Source organism: Cetorhinus maximus, chromosome 18 (genome assembly GCF_964194155.1).
Source record: "Cetorhinus maximus chromosome 18, sCetMax3.hap1.1, whole genome shotgun sequence".
Lineage (NCBI taxonomy): Eukaryota > Metazoa > Chordata > Chondrichthyes > Lamniformes > Cetorhinidae > Cetorhinus > Cetorhinus maximus.
This window is the reverse complement of record NC_135896.1, coordinates 85,986,548-86,002,069: the sequence shown is the minus strand read 5'-3', so window position 1 is coordinate 86,002,069 and position 15,522 is coordinate 85,986,548. Positions and strand designations below refer to the sequence as shown.

Genomic DNA, 15,522 nt, shown 5'->3' with positions numbered 1-15,522 from the left:
GCCTCCAGAATCCGAAGGTGTACTTTACACTTTTTTTTTCAAAAAAGGCCCACTAAAGACAGGTCATCCGGTCGTTACTCCCTTGCTGTTTGTGGGAGCTTGCTGTGCACGAATTGGCTGCCGGACTTCTGACCTCACAACAGTGACTACACTTCGAAAGTACGTCATCGGCCGTGAAGTGCTTTGGGGTGTCCCCGAGGCTGTGCAAGGTGCTACATAAATGCAAGTTGGGGACGAGCAATAAATGCTGACCTTGGCCATCCCAAGAAAAGAGAAGCATTTTATGAACGACCCGAGGTTTACGTTCAGGCGCGGAGGGATATAATGAACGGGAGAAGCTGAACAATGTAGGGTTTGAGCTTCCAGTGATGTAAATACCTCATTCATAATTCCAAACTCTCAGTTGACATTCCAGCCACGTGTGTAGCACTCAAAGGAAGCGCTTAAAACATTGCCCAGAAACCAACTGCGATCCAATATAATGACCTCACCTTCAATTCTTGCAAAATATCAACCTCTGCACATACATGTTTATAAAACCTAGCACATTATTTCATATTTAAAACTCACGCTCGACTAAAGAATTTTAAGTGGCCCCAAATGACATTCCTTCGACATTCTTTTAAAAAGAATGAAGGTTTTTTTTTAAAAAGACGCTGATGTAATTTTGCAGGTCGTGGAAACATTTTATAAATGGTGTTGATCGTTTGAGTTCAAATTAGCCAATGGAAACTTTTTCCCTTTATTTTCCATATTTGTGCCTTTTTATAATATGTATACTTTATAAAGTTCTTTTTTTAAATGGAGCAATAACCTATCAAAAGATGGGGCGGGAGAGAGGAGGAGATTTGGGGGAGAGGTTAATGAGGGCAGGGCGGGGTCGGGAAAACTTTTTGAAAGTTTGGGAAAGTTTGTGGCGCATGCGCAGTGCGCGGCTGAAACTGACAAGCGCAGGAGGTGGTGGAGGCTGCATCAATTTCACAGCAACCGAAACACGAGAGGGGGAGAAGCGCGGACGAGAAAGGGGGAAATAGGGTGGACGGAGGAGTGTTGTACATCCCCACAGTCCCTCCCGGAGTCACTGTCCTCCCCAGCCTCGGGCATATCCCCTGGTGAGTTGCTGCTCCTGCCGCCCCGCCTGATTCTGACCGGTCTCAGCTTTCAGATTTGGGAGGTTGGGGTTTGTTGGTGAGCTGCTGGAACTTGCTTTGTGTCGAGGGTGTGGGATGCGGGTGCGTTACTGTGTGGTGCAGGATTCGAGCTGGGTCACATGCAGCCACATAACGAGGGATCGGTGCAGATAAACAGAGAAGGTGGGCGAGGGGGGAGGGCACAGAGAAGGTGGGCGAGGGGGGAGGGCACAGAGAAGGTGGGCGAGGGGGGAGGGCACAGAGAAGGTGGGCGAGGGGGGAGGGCACAGAGAAGGTGGGCGAGGGGGGAGGGCACAGAGAAGGTGGGCGAGGGGGGAGGGCACAGAGAAGGTGGGCGAGGGGGGAGGGCACAGAGAAGGTGGGCGAGGGGGGAGGGCACAGAGAAGGTGGGCGAGGGGGAGGGCACAGAGAAGGTGGGCGAGGGGGGAGGGCACAGAGAAGGTGGGCGAGGGGGGAGGGCACAGAGAAGGTGGGCGAGGGGGGAGGGCACGGAGAAGGTGGGCGAGGGGGAGGGCACGGAGAAGGTGGGCGAGGGGGGAGGGCACAGAGAAGGTGGGCGAGGGGGGAGGGCACAGAGAAGGTGGGCGAGGGCACAGAGAAGGTGGGCGAGGGGGGAGGGCACAGAGAAGGTGGGCGAGGGCACAGAGAAGGTGGGCGAGGGGGGAGGGCATGGAGAGGGTGGGCGAGGGGGGAGGGCACAGAGAAGGTGGGCGAGGGGGGAGGGCACAGAGAAGGTGGGCGAGGGCACAGAGAAGGTGGGCGAGGGGGAGGGCACAGAGAAGGTGGGCGAGGGCACAGAGAAGGTGGGCGAGGGGGGAGGGCATGGAGAGGGTGGGTGACGGGGAGGGCACAGAGAGGGTGGGCGATGGGGAGGGCATGGAGAGGGCGGGCGGAGAGGGTGGGCGACGGGGAGGGCACAGAGGGCACGGAGAGGGTGGGTGACAGGGAGGGCACAGAGGGCACGGAGAGGGTGGGTGACAGGGAGGGCACGGAGAGGGTGGGTGACAGGGAGGGCACGGAGAGGGTGGGTGACGGGGAGGGCACGGAGAGGGTGGGCGACGGGGAGGGCACGGAGAGGGTGGGCGATGGGGAGGGCATGGAGAGGGCGGGCGGAGAGGGTGGGCGACGGGGAGGGCACAGAGGGCACGGAGAGGGTGGGTGACAGGGAGGGCACAGAGGGCACGGAGAGGGTGGGTGACAGGGAGGGCACAGAGGGCACGGAGAGGGTGGGCGATGGGGAGGGCACAGAGGGTGGGCGATGGGGAGGGCATGGAGAGGGCGGGCGGAGAGGGTGGGCGACGGGGAGGGGGCGGAGAGGGTGGGCGACGGGGAGGGCACGGAGAGGGTGGGCGACGGAGGAGGGCACTGAGAGGGCATGGAGAGGGCGGGCAGAGAGGGTGGGCGACGGGGAGGGCATGGATAGGGCACGGAGAGGGCGGGCGGAGAGGGTGGGCAACGGGGAGGGCATGGAGAGGGCATGGAGAGGGCGGGCGGAGAGGGTGGGCGACGGGGAGGGCACGGAGAGGGTGGGCGATGAGGGAGGGCACGGAGAGGGTGGGCGATGAGGGAGGGCACGGAGAGGGTGGGCGACGAGGGAGGGCACGGAGAGGGCACGGAGAGGGTGGGCGACGAGGGAGGGCACAGAGAGGGCACGGAAAGGGTGGGCGATGAGGGAGGGCACGGAGAGGGCACAGAGAGGGCAGGTGGAGAGGGTGGGTGACAAGGGAGGGCACGGAGAGGGTGGGCGACGAGGGAGGGCACGGAGAGGGCACGGAGAGGGCGGGTGGAGAGGGTGGGGGAGGGCACGGGGAGGGGAATGCCTGTGATATGGTTTGGAGATTGAAAGGAGATCCACATTCACTGAAAGGGTTTGTCAAACAATGTGAACTGATGATGTGATGTCAATGTAAAACTGCTGATTGATCTGTGGTTAATATCACAATGATGACACTGTCACTAGCATTCTGCTCAGTCCTGTCTCTGGTGTTAATTGGCTTCAGTAATCGAATGGTTGATAAAGTCACACTGAAGCTATGTTGACAGATAGGTGTGATAAGCTTGGCTTTTTTCTGTTTGTATCATCCTGAAAAGCCACATATCAATGATACAGTGAGAAGGGGCTCTTTGCTCTTTTGAAAAAATACAGGAAAGGCTGAGGGGATGACATAATAGAGATCTTTAAAATTATGATGGTAGGGTAGGCGTAGTGAAGGGATTTTTCACTGATGAAGGAACCCAAAACTAGGGACCATAAATATGAACGTAAGAACAAGGAGCAGGAGTAGGGCATTCAGCCTCTCGAGCCTGCTCTGCCATTTAATAAAATCATAGCTGATCTGATAGTAACCTGAAATCCGCATCCCACCTACTGCCTATAACCCATCACCCTCCTGCTTACCAAGAATCTATCCACCTAGGCACAAATAGATCAAGTAAAGAATTCAGGAGAAACTTATTTAGGGGGAGGTGCAAATGTGGAACTCGCTACCATAAGGAATAGTTGAGGTGAATAGCATAGATGCATTCCAAGAGAAAGCTAGCTAAATACTTGAGGGAGAAAGAAGGAATAAAGCAGATGTTTATAGGGATTGATGAGTAGGGGGGAGGGGGAGGGGGAGGGGGAGGGTGGTTGAGTGGAGCATAAACACTAGCATGGACCTGTTGGGCCAAATAGCACTTACAGCACTCTTACAGGTTATGTAAAGAACTAAACTGTCTGTGTGTCTCTGCCCTGTGATCTTATCAGTCAAGTGTAGTTATAGTGACCACTGATTATCCCTTTTGACCAGTAGATTTAGTTTAGAATTTAGACCGTATCATTGGGGAATCTGAGAACCAGTTGAAACTTGCTATGGTTATCACAGTAAAAGTGGGCATGTGTGTGAAATTTTCACGCTACCTGTATGACGAATTGAAAAACACCGAGCAGGTTTTGACCTCCTAAACTTGTACAATATCTGGGGAGAGCAGTTTTAACACTGGGGTGAAGCACTGACTGTAATAGTTTTATTCAGGACAGATATATATCCTGTGTATATTATGGAATTGCTTCCAGTGAAATTGTGGGGTAGGGGGGCTGGTGCTAACTCTGTGCTTTATGCACTGTGTTTAATTCTGCAGGACAAAAAAGACCGAGTTGCATGTATATATCGCCTATCTCAATCTCAGGATATCCCAAAGCATCTATTAGGAAGATATAATAATTTTCATAATGTCATTGGAATTTATTGTAAAGTAGAGTAATGGGGGTGTGTGTGTGTGTGTGTGTGTCTTAGTTTAATTAAAGGCAGCTGGTCTGAAGGCTTTGATGTATCAGAAGATAAACTAGGTTTGAAATGCTAAGTAGGCAAACATGGGGGAATTTTTTAGAATGTGAGGCGTAAAGGGAACATTTGCATTTTTAAATAAACCAGACTAGCTTGAATTCAAAAGAGGGGGTGAAATGTTTCACCTAGGCAGGAGAAGTTAAGAAACAGTGTGTTTATTTTTCCCAAAGGCTACAGGTAAAATTGGCACCATGAGAGATTATTATTAGAGAGGTAAAGTCTAATGACATAGTGAAACAATGGGAATTTGCATTCAAAGGGGAAAATATGTATAAAGGAGATGAGGTTGTGCGTAGGAAAGAAGGCATTCGAAGATCTAACGAGTGTGAATAGCCTCCAGCATCTAAGCCTTAAGCTGCTGCCTAAAGAAACTGAAGTTAAGAAAATTCATTTTGAATTCAACTGTTCAGGGTATCGTGTTACTTTGCCCCGGTCTTTTAAAATACATGTGTTTTTACTGTTGCCTTAATGGAGGTGTAACTGGAAGTTAGATTAACTAGAGGAGCTAGGAATTATCATTGTCGTAATTTTTAAACCTATGTATGTGCTTAAAATCATTTTTTTTATTTAATAAAGGTTTGCGTTAGTATTTTAAGAAACCTATAAGACTTAGTGGCCGTCTTTACTGAATTCAAAGCTCACATCTCGAAATAAGTACAAATTGCAAATAGTTATGGCAGTTGTTTCAAGTTTCCCTCTGGGATTTGGGCAGCTTGGCGTTTACAATCCACCTATCATTACAGCATCTTATAGCCAATTAATACTTTTGGAGTGTAATTAAGGGTGAAAGGTGACAACCAGTTTGCGCACAGCAAGCTCCCACAATTGAATCAATAGGGGGATAAATATTGGCCAGGAGTGTCATGGGATCTTTTATATCCACCTGAGTTTTCAGGTGACGCTCTTTAACACCTCATCCTGAAAGACAGCACTGCTGACAGCACTTCCTCAATATTGTACTGGGGGTTTCAGCCTAGATTACATCCTCAATTCGCTGGGGAGGGACTTGAAACCACAGTATTCTGACTCCGAGGCAAGAGGGCTACCACTGATAGATGGCTGACATAAGAGGTAGCACTAAAAGAGTGATGTAGCAACCCTATCACTGTCCCCAAACCATGACTTGAAAGATGGGATATCAAAGTCATTCTTTCAAATCTGTCAGAATCACCCCTCTCCTCGCTAAACTGACCCTTGTTGCCACCTCTGAAATCTGTGCCCATTTTTCCTGGAACTCCATGTTTAAATCCTTCCAATTAGGTTCACCAGCCCCCACCCCGCCACCCCGCTCCCTCCCCCCACCGCTACAGTATTGAAATGGCTCTAATAAAAGTCACAAGTGTCCTCCTATGTGACTGTGACAAAGATGAACTTTACCTCCCCATCCTTCTCAACCTGTCTGCAGCCTTTTCCAGGGTTGACCACTCACCATATTCCAACACCTCTCCACTGTTGTCCAGCTGGGTGGGACTGATCTCATCTGGTTGCATTCTTATCTACCTAATCCTGGCCAGCCTTTTCTTCCTGCTCCCAAAGCATTACCTTTGGTGTCCCCCATGGATCTATTTTTTGGCCCCCCTCTTATTTCTTATCCATATGCTGTCTTTCTGCGACATCACTTGAAAATGCAGTGACAGCTTCAACACGTAAACCAACGACACCCAGCACTACCTCACCACCACCTCCCTCAACCCCTTCACTGCCTCTAAATTGTCAGACCACTTGTCTAACTTCCTTGCATTCAAATAAAAGCAAAATATTGTGGATGTCAGAGATCTGAAATAAAAACTCCATTCTTGAAACATTAACTCTGTTTCTCTCTCCGCAGATGCTGCCATTACTTTCTATTCCCAGCACTTTATGTTTGTATTCCTTGCATTCAAACTCTCCTGTAATCTTATTCAGCCCCACAACCTTTGCAGATATCTGCGGCCCTCTAATTCTGGCCTCTTGATTTTAATCACTCCAACATTGGTGGTCGTGTCCTCAGCTGTGAAGCCCGAGAGCTCTGGAATTCCCCCCATCTCTCTACTTCCCTTTCCTCCCTTAAGACGCTCCTTAAAACCTACCTCTTTGACCAAGCCTATGGCATCTGCCTTAATATCTCCTTTTGTGGCTAGGTGTCCAGTTTTGCTTTACAATGCTCCTGTGATGTGCCTTGGGTGTTTTATTACATTGAAGGTGTTATATAAATACAAGTTGTTGTTGCTAGGCCAGGATAAAGGAAGGCAAAATTCAGCCTAGGTTCCTGCTCTTTTTTAATGTTGTGATTTTTACTCGTTGGCTGAGGGCAGCATTTCAACTCAGTTGCAATCCGCCTCCCCCCGACTCCCACCCCCATTGGTTAGCCAACTGAAACACTAACTGGGTCCAAACATATGAAGCAGGGCGATTTGAGTAAGAGATTGCAGCTGTAACAGGACTGGGAATAGTTCCCAACAAGAGGAGCAAAATAACACCGCATACATCTTAATGTTCCAATTTACAAGCGACAGAGATATTCAGGTTACGATGAAAAAGAAAAGAGAGGCTTTTAGCTGATACAAGGGAAGCAAACTATTGGAGTACAAAAAGTGCAGGGTGGAGTTTAAGGAAGCAATTAGGAGAGCAAAGAGGGGATATGAGAAAGCTCTGGCTGGTAAAAGTAGGGAAAATCCCAAAATATTTTAGAAGTATATCAATGGGAAGAGGATAACCAGGGAAAGAGTAGGGACCATAAGGGACCAAGGGGGCAATCTATGGGTGGAGCCAGAGGACATCAGTAGAGTGTAGAACGAATACTTCACATCCATCTTCACCCAAGAGAATGAGGATGAAGGTATTGAACTCGGGGAGAGAGACTGCGAGGTTCTTAAGCAAATTGATATCGGGAGTGACAAGGTATTGGAGGTGTTGGCAGGCTTAAAAGTGGACAAATCTCCAGGTCTGGATGATTTGTGTCCCAAACTGCTGAGGGAGGCAAGGGAGGAGATCGCAGGGGCACTGACCCAAATTTTTAATTCCTCTCTGGCCACGGGGGAGGTGCCAGAGGACTGGAGAACAGCTAATGTGGTTCTGCTGTTTAAGAAGGGTTGTAGAGATAAGCCAGGGAACTTAAGGCCAGTGAGTCTCACGTCAGTGGTAGGGAAACTATTGGAGAAATTTCTGAAGGAGAGTATCTATCTCCACTTGGAGAGGCAAGGTTCGATCAGGGATAGTCAACATGGCTTTGACAGAGGGAGGTCATGGCTAACAAATTTGATTGAATTTTTTGAGGAGGTGACCAGGTGTGTAGATGAGGGTAGTGTAGTTGATGTAGTTTATATGGATTTCAGCTTTGCTGAAATCCACATGGGATACGGGGTAATTTGATAAGGTGGATTCAAAATTGGCTTAGTTGTAGGAGGCATGGGGTGATGACAGAAGGATGCTTTAGTGACTGGAAGCCAGTGTCCAGTGGCGTACCACAGGGATCTGTGCTCGGTCCCCTATTATTTGTCATTTATATAAACGACATAGATGACTATGTGGGGGGTAGGATTAGTAAGTTTGCGGATGACACAAAGATTGGCCGGGTGGTTAAAAGTGAGGTTGAGTGTCTTGGGCTACGGGAAGATATAGATGGGATGGTCAAATGGGCAGATAGGTGGCAGATGGAATTTAACCCTGAAAAGTGTGAGGTGAGACACTTTGGAAGGAGTAATTTGACAAGGAAGTATTCAATGAACGGCATGGCACTTGGAAGTTCTGAGGAACAAAGGGACCTTGGCGTGTGTGTCCATAGATCTCTGAAGGCGGAGGGGCATGTTAGCGGGGTGGTGAAAAAGGCATATGAGACACTTGCCTTTATCAATCGAGGCATAGATTACAAAAGTAGGGAGGTCATGTTGGATAAATGCAAAATACTGCGGATGCTGGAAATCTGAAACAAAAACAAAAATAGCTGGAAAAACTCAGCAGGTCTGACACCATCTGCAGAGAGGAACACAGTTAAGATTTCGAGTCCGTATAACTCTTCAGCAGTTCTGCTGAAGAGTCACATGGATTCAAAACGTTAACCGTGTTCCTCTCCGCAGATGTTGTCAGACCTGCTGAGGTTATGTTGGAGTGTATAGAACCTTGGTGAGGCCACAGCTGGAGTACTGTGTGCAGTTCTGGTCACCACATTATAGGAAGCATGTGATTGCACTGGAGGGAGTGCAGAGGACATTCACCAGGATGTTGCCTGGGATGAAACATTTAAGTTATGAAGAGAGATTGGATAGACTTGGGTTGTTTTTGTTGGAGCAGAGAAGACTGAGGGGCAACCTGATCGAGGTGTACAAGATTATGAGGGGCATGGACAGGGTGGATAGGGAGCAGCTGTTCCCCTTAGTTGAAGGGTCAGTCACAAGCGGACATAAGTTCAAGGTAAGGGGGAGGAGGTTTAGGGGGTGTGTGAGGAAAAACCTTTTTACCCAGAGGGTGGTGACAGTCTGGAATGCACTGCCTGGGAGGGTGGTGGAGGAGGGTTGCCTCACATCCTTTAAAAAGTACCTGGATGAACACTTGGCACGTCTTAACATTCAAGGCTATGGGCCAAGTGCTGGTAAATGGGATTAGGTAGGTATGTCAGGTGTTTCTTACATGTCAGTGCAGACTCAATGGGCTGAAGGGCCTCTTCTGCACTGTGAGATTCTGTGTGACTGCTTTTGAAGTACACTCTGTATTGTATAGCCAAAAACCACAGCTAATTTTCACAGAGCATGGTTCACAAATAAGATGACTGAAGGGTTAATCCTGTTTACTGATGTTGGTTGAGGTGTAATTGTTGGCCAGGATACTGGGGAGAATTCACCTGCTCTTTTTTGAATAGTGATCTGGGTCCACAGGGCCGGTCTCATCCAAAAGGTGGCACTTCTGGCAGTGCAGCACTCCCATGTCACTGCGCTAGTGAAATGTTCGCAATTTCAGGAGAGAAAGCTGGCAAATAACTAACTTGTCGATTCACAATATTTCTTTCCAGCTAGATAGAGCATCCTTAGGGCCTCATCATTTACGGTATCTCGTAGACACCCATCACAAAGATTCCAGGAGCTGACACTAATATGATGCCGTCCATCTCAATGTATTTTTATATGGAAAATGCTTCCTGATCCAGACATTTGTGACTTAAGCAGCCAACAGTCAATATAAACTGGCCCAATAAAGATAAATACGAACACTTTTTGAATGGTGAAAGACAAGGAGCTGTAGAGGAATTTGGAGGATCCAAAGGAATTTGAGATTCTAGGTACACACACAGCTTAAAAGTTACCGTACAGTACAAATGTAATCAAAAAAACTAATGTAATTTTGGCCTTTATCCCAATGAGCCTGGATTACCAAGTGCAGGAAACAATGCTTCAGTTGTACAGAGCCTTGGGTTAGACCCATTTTGCTTTCTGCATTTAGCTTTGGGCACCAGACAATCAGGGTGGATATATTGGCCTTGGAGGGGTTGCCTGCTCTCCTGGCCAAACCTGCTGAGGGGGTGGGGGGAGGAGGGGCTGGCTTGTGAGCCAGAAGAGTGTCTGGCAGGTACCTTTTCACATTTTTATTTTGGGCGTCTTTGTGGGCCATGTGCACATTTGAGCCTTTCCTTCTATTTTTTAGATCAGGTTGAAGTACTGGGCTAGTATTTGCTTGGTGGAGATGCAAGGGGTGACCATTGAGGCTGAAGAATTGAGTGTTCCTCAAGAAATAATTTATAACTGTGCTCCTGCCATCTTGCATACTCACTGGTGAATCCACTTTGCTGTCCCTAGGTTCTTTGATCCATGCTCCCCTGAGAATAAGGGAAGCCTGCTGAGAGTGTGGGATCACTTTTTTCCCAACTGTAAATTGGTGCCAACCTGAGCCAGTGGGGTCATGTGACAAAGCATTCATCCAACAACAACTGCATTTATATAGTGCCTTTAACATAGTAGGATATCCCTTAAGGCATTTCACAGGACCATTATCAGACAGAATTTGACACTGGGCCAAAGGAGCAGATATCAGGAGAGGTGACCAAAAGCTTGGTCAGAGGTTGGTTTCAAGGGTTGTCTTAAAAGAGGAGAGAGATAGAGCAAGGCAAAGGGATTTGGGTAGGGAATTCAAGAGCTCAGAGCCTAGATGGCTGAAGGTACAGCTGCAAATGATGGGGTTAAGGGAGTTGGGGATGCTCAAGGTTGGAGTTGAGGAACGCGGAGATGTCGGGCAGTTCTAGGCCTGGACGAGGTTACAAAGATGGGGGGGGAGCGGGAAGCCATGGATGATTTCATGCACAGAGGGCTTGACTTTCATTCTTTCCAAAGATAGAGGCAGAGAGACCGATCATTGATTTGACAAAATACTTATTGATCTGGAACAAAAACAGACAGATTCTCTAAGATTAAGGGGGGTGTGCATAACCATGTGGCTAATGAGTTGAATGAAATGTACTTGAAAGAATCGGCAGACGAGCAAATGGTTCACATTAGCTTGTGCTGTTTTAATTGACTATGTATATCTCTCCCCAGTTGAAAAACATGCCTCAAAACCCATCTCTTTAACCTCCCCTGTCATCTCCCTTAAATCCTGCTCTATGTTAAATACCTCCCACCGTCTCACAAGTGGAAACATCTTCTCGTTCTCTATCCTATCAAAGCCCTTCATCATTTCAAAGGCTTCTGTCTCAGCCGCTTTGGTGAGGCACCTTGGAATGATTTGTTAGTTTAGTGGGGCTATGGAAGGAGAGCCATTGTTGACACTTGCCATGGTTCCTATGGTAGCGAGTGTCTTAATTGACTCATTTTAGTTACTGTTCGCTTGAAGGGTGATTGCACTTCGTGCCTCTGGAAGTGGCAGCCTGAATCTCCAGTTCTTTCTGCAAATACCACGGGTTAAAGGTTAACGATAGGAATGTAAAGATCACAGGGAGTGCACATGAGCACCATTTAGCTTGTTTCTGCAAAAAAAAACTCCTGAATGCAACAACAAAAAGCTTGCATCTATATAGCACCTTTAACACAATAAAATGTCCCAAGGCACTTCACTGGGGCGTTATTGGACAAAATTTGTCACCAAACCACATGAGATGATATTAGGGGATGACCAAAATCTTGGTCAAAGAGATAGGTTTTAAGGAGGAGCAAGTAGAGTGAGGGAGAGGTTTAAGGAGGGAATTCCAGAGCTTAAGGCATCAGTTGGAGAATAAGGTTAGAGAACGTGGAGCCGGGACAAGTGGCAGACTGGATTGCTCGTTGAATTCAAAATAGAAAGCGGAGAGTGGGAATAAAGGTTAGTTCTTCAGAGTGGCAGAAGGTGGGAAGTGGCATTCCACAAGGATCAGTGCTGGGACCGCTGCTGATCGCAATGTACCTTACAATTTGGACTTTGGGATCGAAAACACAATTTCTAAATTTATGGATGACATTTGTGGGGGATGGTCAGTACTGAGGAGGACTGCAGCAAATTACAGAGGACATTAATAAACTTGCAGAATGGGTAAATAATTGGCAAATAAAGTTCAACACAGGTAAATGTGATGATGTACATTCGTTGTGAAGAATAGGGAGGTTACTTATTACTTGGAAGGTGTATGTCTAGGCAGGATAGAGGAACAAAGGGATCTTGGAGTACAAATACACCAATCACTAAAAGTTGTGCCAGAGCTTAGCAAGGTCATAAAAAAACAAACCAAGCACTAGACTTTATTTCTAGAGGGATAGAATTGAAAAGTAGGGATGTTATGCTAAATCTGTATTGAACCTTGGTTACAGAAACAGAAAATGCTGGAAAAACTCAGCAGGTCTGGCAGCATCTGTGGAGAGAGAAACAGAGTTAACATTTCGAGTCCGTATGACCCTTTTCAGCGCTCAAAATGTTAACTCTGAGTTGTTCCAGAATTTTCTGTTTTTGTTTCAGTTTTCCAGCATCTGCAGTATTTTGCTTTTATCCTGGTTAGACCACACTTGGAGTACTGCATGCAGTACTGGTCGACATGTTATAAAAAGGATATGGAGAAACTGGATAGGATGCAAAGGAGATTTACAAGGATGATGCCAGAAATGAGTGGGTATGCATATCAGGAAAGGATTGATAGGCTGGGTCTCTTTTGAAAAAAGGCTGAGGGGTGACCTAATAAAGGTCTTTAAAATTATGAAAGGTTTTGATGGAGTGGATACAGTGAGAATGTTTCCTCTTAAGGGGAAGAGCAGAACTAGAGGCTGTCAATATAAGATAGTTACCAAGAAACCCAATAGGGAATTGGGAAGGAATTTCTTTATCCAGAGAGTGGTGAGAATGTGGAACTCATAGCAACATTGGGCTTATGAACAGGAGTAGGCCACCCAGCCCTTCGAGCCAGCTTCACCATTCAATATAAGACCATGGCTGATCTGGCTGTGGTGTCAACTCCACTTTGCCATCTACCCCTGCCATAACCCTGACTCCTTTGTCTTAACAAAAGTCTTTCTAACTCTTTCTTGAATAAATTCAATGACCCAGCCTCCACTGCTTCCTGGGGAAGTGAATTCCACAGAGCAACAACCCTTTGAGAGAAAGAAATTCTCCTCATCTCCATCTTAAATGGTAGACCTCTTGTTCTTAAAGTGTGTCCCCTGCTTCTAGCCTCTCCCACAAGTACAAACATCCTCCCGGTATCTACCCTCTCAAATCCCCTCAAGATATTATATATTTCAATAAGGTTGCCTCCCATTCTTCTAAACTCCAATGGGTATAGTAGATTTACAAGGTTTACTAGACTAATACTTGGAATGGGTGGGCTGTCTTATGAAGAAAGGTTGGACAGGTTAGGCTTGTATCCACTGGAGTTTAGAAGAGTAAGAGGCGACTTGATTGAAACATATAAGACCCTGAGGTGTCTTGACAGTGCGGATGTAGAAAGGATGTTACCCTTGTGAGAGAACCTAGAACTGGGGGTCACTGTTTAAAAATAAGGGGTCGCCCATTTAGGGCAGAGATTAGAAGAACACTTTTCTGAGGGTCATGAGTCTTTGGAACACTCTTCCTCAAAAGATAGTAGAAGCACAGTCTTTGAATATTTTTAAGGTAGAGGTAGATAGATTCTTGATATGAAAGGGGGAGAAAGGTTATCAGGAGTAGGCAGGAATATGAAGTTGAGGTTACAATTAAATCAGGATTGAGTGGTGGAGCCGGCTAGAGGGGCTGAGTGGTCTACTCATGCTCCTAGTTCGTATGTATGTTCATATGCTATAGGCTCAACCTGTTCAGCATTTCTTTACAAGTTCAGCCCCTCATCCCAGGAATGAGTCGCGTGAACCTTTCCTGAACTGCTTCTAATGCAATTATATCTTTTCTCAAATAAGGAGACCAAAACTGTATGCGGTATTCCAGATGTGGTCTCAGCAAGGCCCTCTGCAGTTGCAGTAAAACTTCTCTGCTTTTATATTCCATTCCCCTTGCAATAAATGCTAACACTCCATTTGCCTTCCTAATCACTTGCTGTACCTGCATATTAACCTTTTGTGATTCATGTAACAGGATACCCAGATCCCTTTGTACTGCTTTTATATTCTTGCTGCCAAAGTGGACAAGTTCACATTTTCCTACATTACAATACATCTACCAAATTTTTGGCCATTCACTTAACCTGTCCTAAGTTCCTTTGCAGACTCTACCCCCTCTTAACAACGCACTTTTCTACTGATCTTGGTGTCATCGGCAAATTTAACGACCATACATTCGATCCCTTCATCCAAATCATTGATGTAGATTGTAAATAGTTGAGGCCCCAGCACTAACCCCTGTGGCTCTCCACTTGTTACAGCTTGCCAACCTGAAAAGGATACACTCATCCCTATTTTCTTCTTCAGTTGAGCTAACCAATCCTTTATCCAAAACAAAAACAAAAGTACCTGGAAAAACTCAGCAGGTCTGGCAGCATCTGTGGAGAGGAACATAGTTAACATTTCGAGTCCGAATGACCCTTCAACAGAACTAAGTAAAAATAGAAGAGAGATGAAATATAAGCTGGTTTAAGGGGGGGTGGGACAAGTAGAGCTGGATAGAGGGCCAGTGATAGGTGGAGATAACCAAAAGATGTCACAGACAAAAGAACGAAGAGGTGTTGAAGGTTGTGATATTATCTAAGGAATGTGCTAATTAAGGGTAGAAAGCAGGACAAGCAAGGTACAGATAGCCCTAGTGGGGGCGGGGTGAAGGAATCAAAAAAGGCTAAAAGGTAGAGATAAAACAATGGATGGAAATACATTTAAAAATAATGGAAATAGGTGGGAAAAGAAAAATCTATGTAAATTATTGGAAAAAAGGGGGAGGGAAATCAGAAAGGGGGTGGGGATGGAGGAGAGAGTTCATGATCTAAAATTGTTGAACTCAATATTTAGTCCGGAAGGCTGTAAAGTGCCTAGTCGGAAGATGAGGTGCTGTTCCTCCAGTTTGCGTTGAGCTTCACTGGAACAATGCAGCAAGCCAAGGACGGACATGTGGGCATGAGAGCAGGGTGGAGTGGAATCCTTTATCCATGTCAATATGTTACCCCCTACAGCATGTATTCTTATCTTGTATAGTAACCTTTGATGTGGCACCTTATCAAACGCCTTCTGGAAATCCAAACACACATCTACAGGGTCCCCTTGCTTGTTACTTCCTCAAAAAGTCTAATAAATTAGTTAAACACAATTTCGCAAAGCCATGTTAACTCTGCATGATGAAATTACAATTTTCTAAGTATCCTGCTATAACCTCCTTGATAATGGATTCTAGCAATTTCCCTATGACAGATGTTAGGCCAACTGGCCTGTAGTTTCCTTCTTTCTGTCTCTGCCCTTTCTTGAATAAAGGTGTTACATTCCAACTCACTGGGACCCTTCCAGAATCTAAGGAATTTTGGAAGATTATAACCAATGCATCTACTATCTCTGCAACCCCATCTTTTAAGACCCTAGGGTGCAGGCCATCTGGTCCTGGGGACTTGTCAGCCTTTAGGCCTAATAGGTTCCCAGCATCCTGGTGTTGGTGATTGTTTTAGTTTCCTCCCTCTCATTCACTTCCTGATTTTCAAGTATCTCCGGGGGGGTTTT

General features: G+C 46.5%; 1 protein-coding gene across 1 annotated transcript in view; it reads left to right on the top strand.

The window, feature by feature from the left end:
• Window positions 1-941: 941 nt before the first annotated feature.
• LOC144693318 (pleckstrin homology domain-containing family G member 3-like) overlaps window positions 942-15,522 on the top strand; it is a 201,215-nt gene continuing 186,634 nt past the window's right edge. Inside the window, exon 1 of the mRNA XM_078563111.1 lies at window positions 942-1,112. The gene's annotated coding sequence lies outside the window, so the exon portion shown is untranslated. The remainder of the gene's footprint in view (window positions 1,113-15,522) is intronic.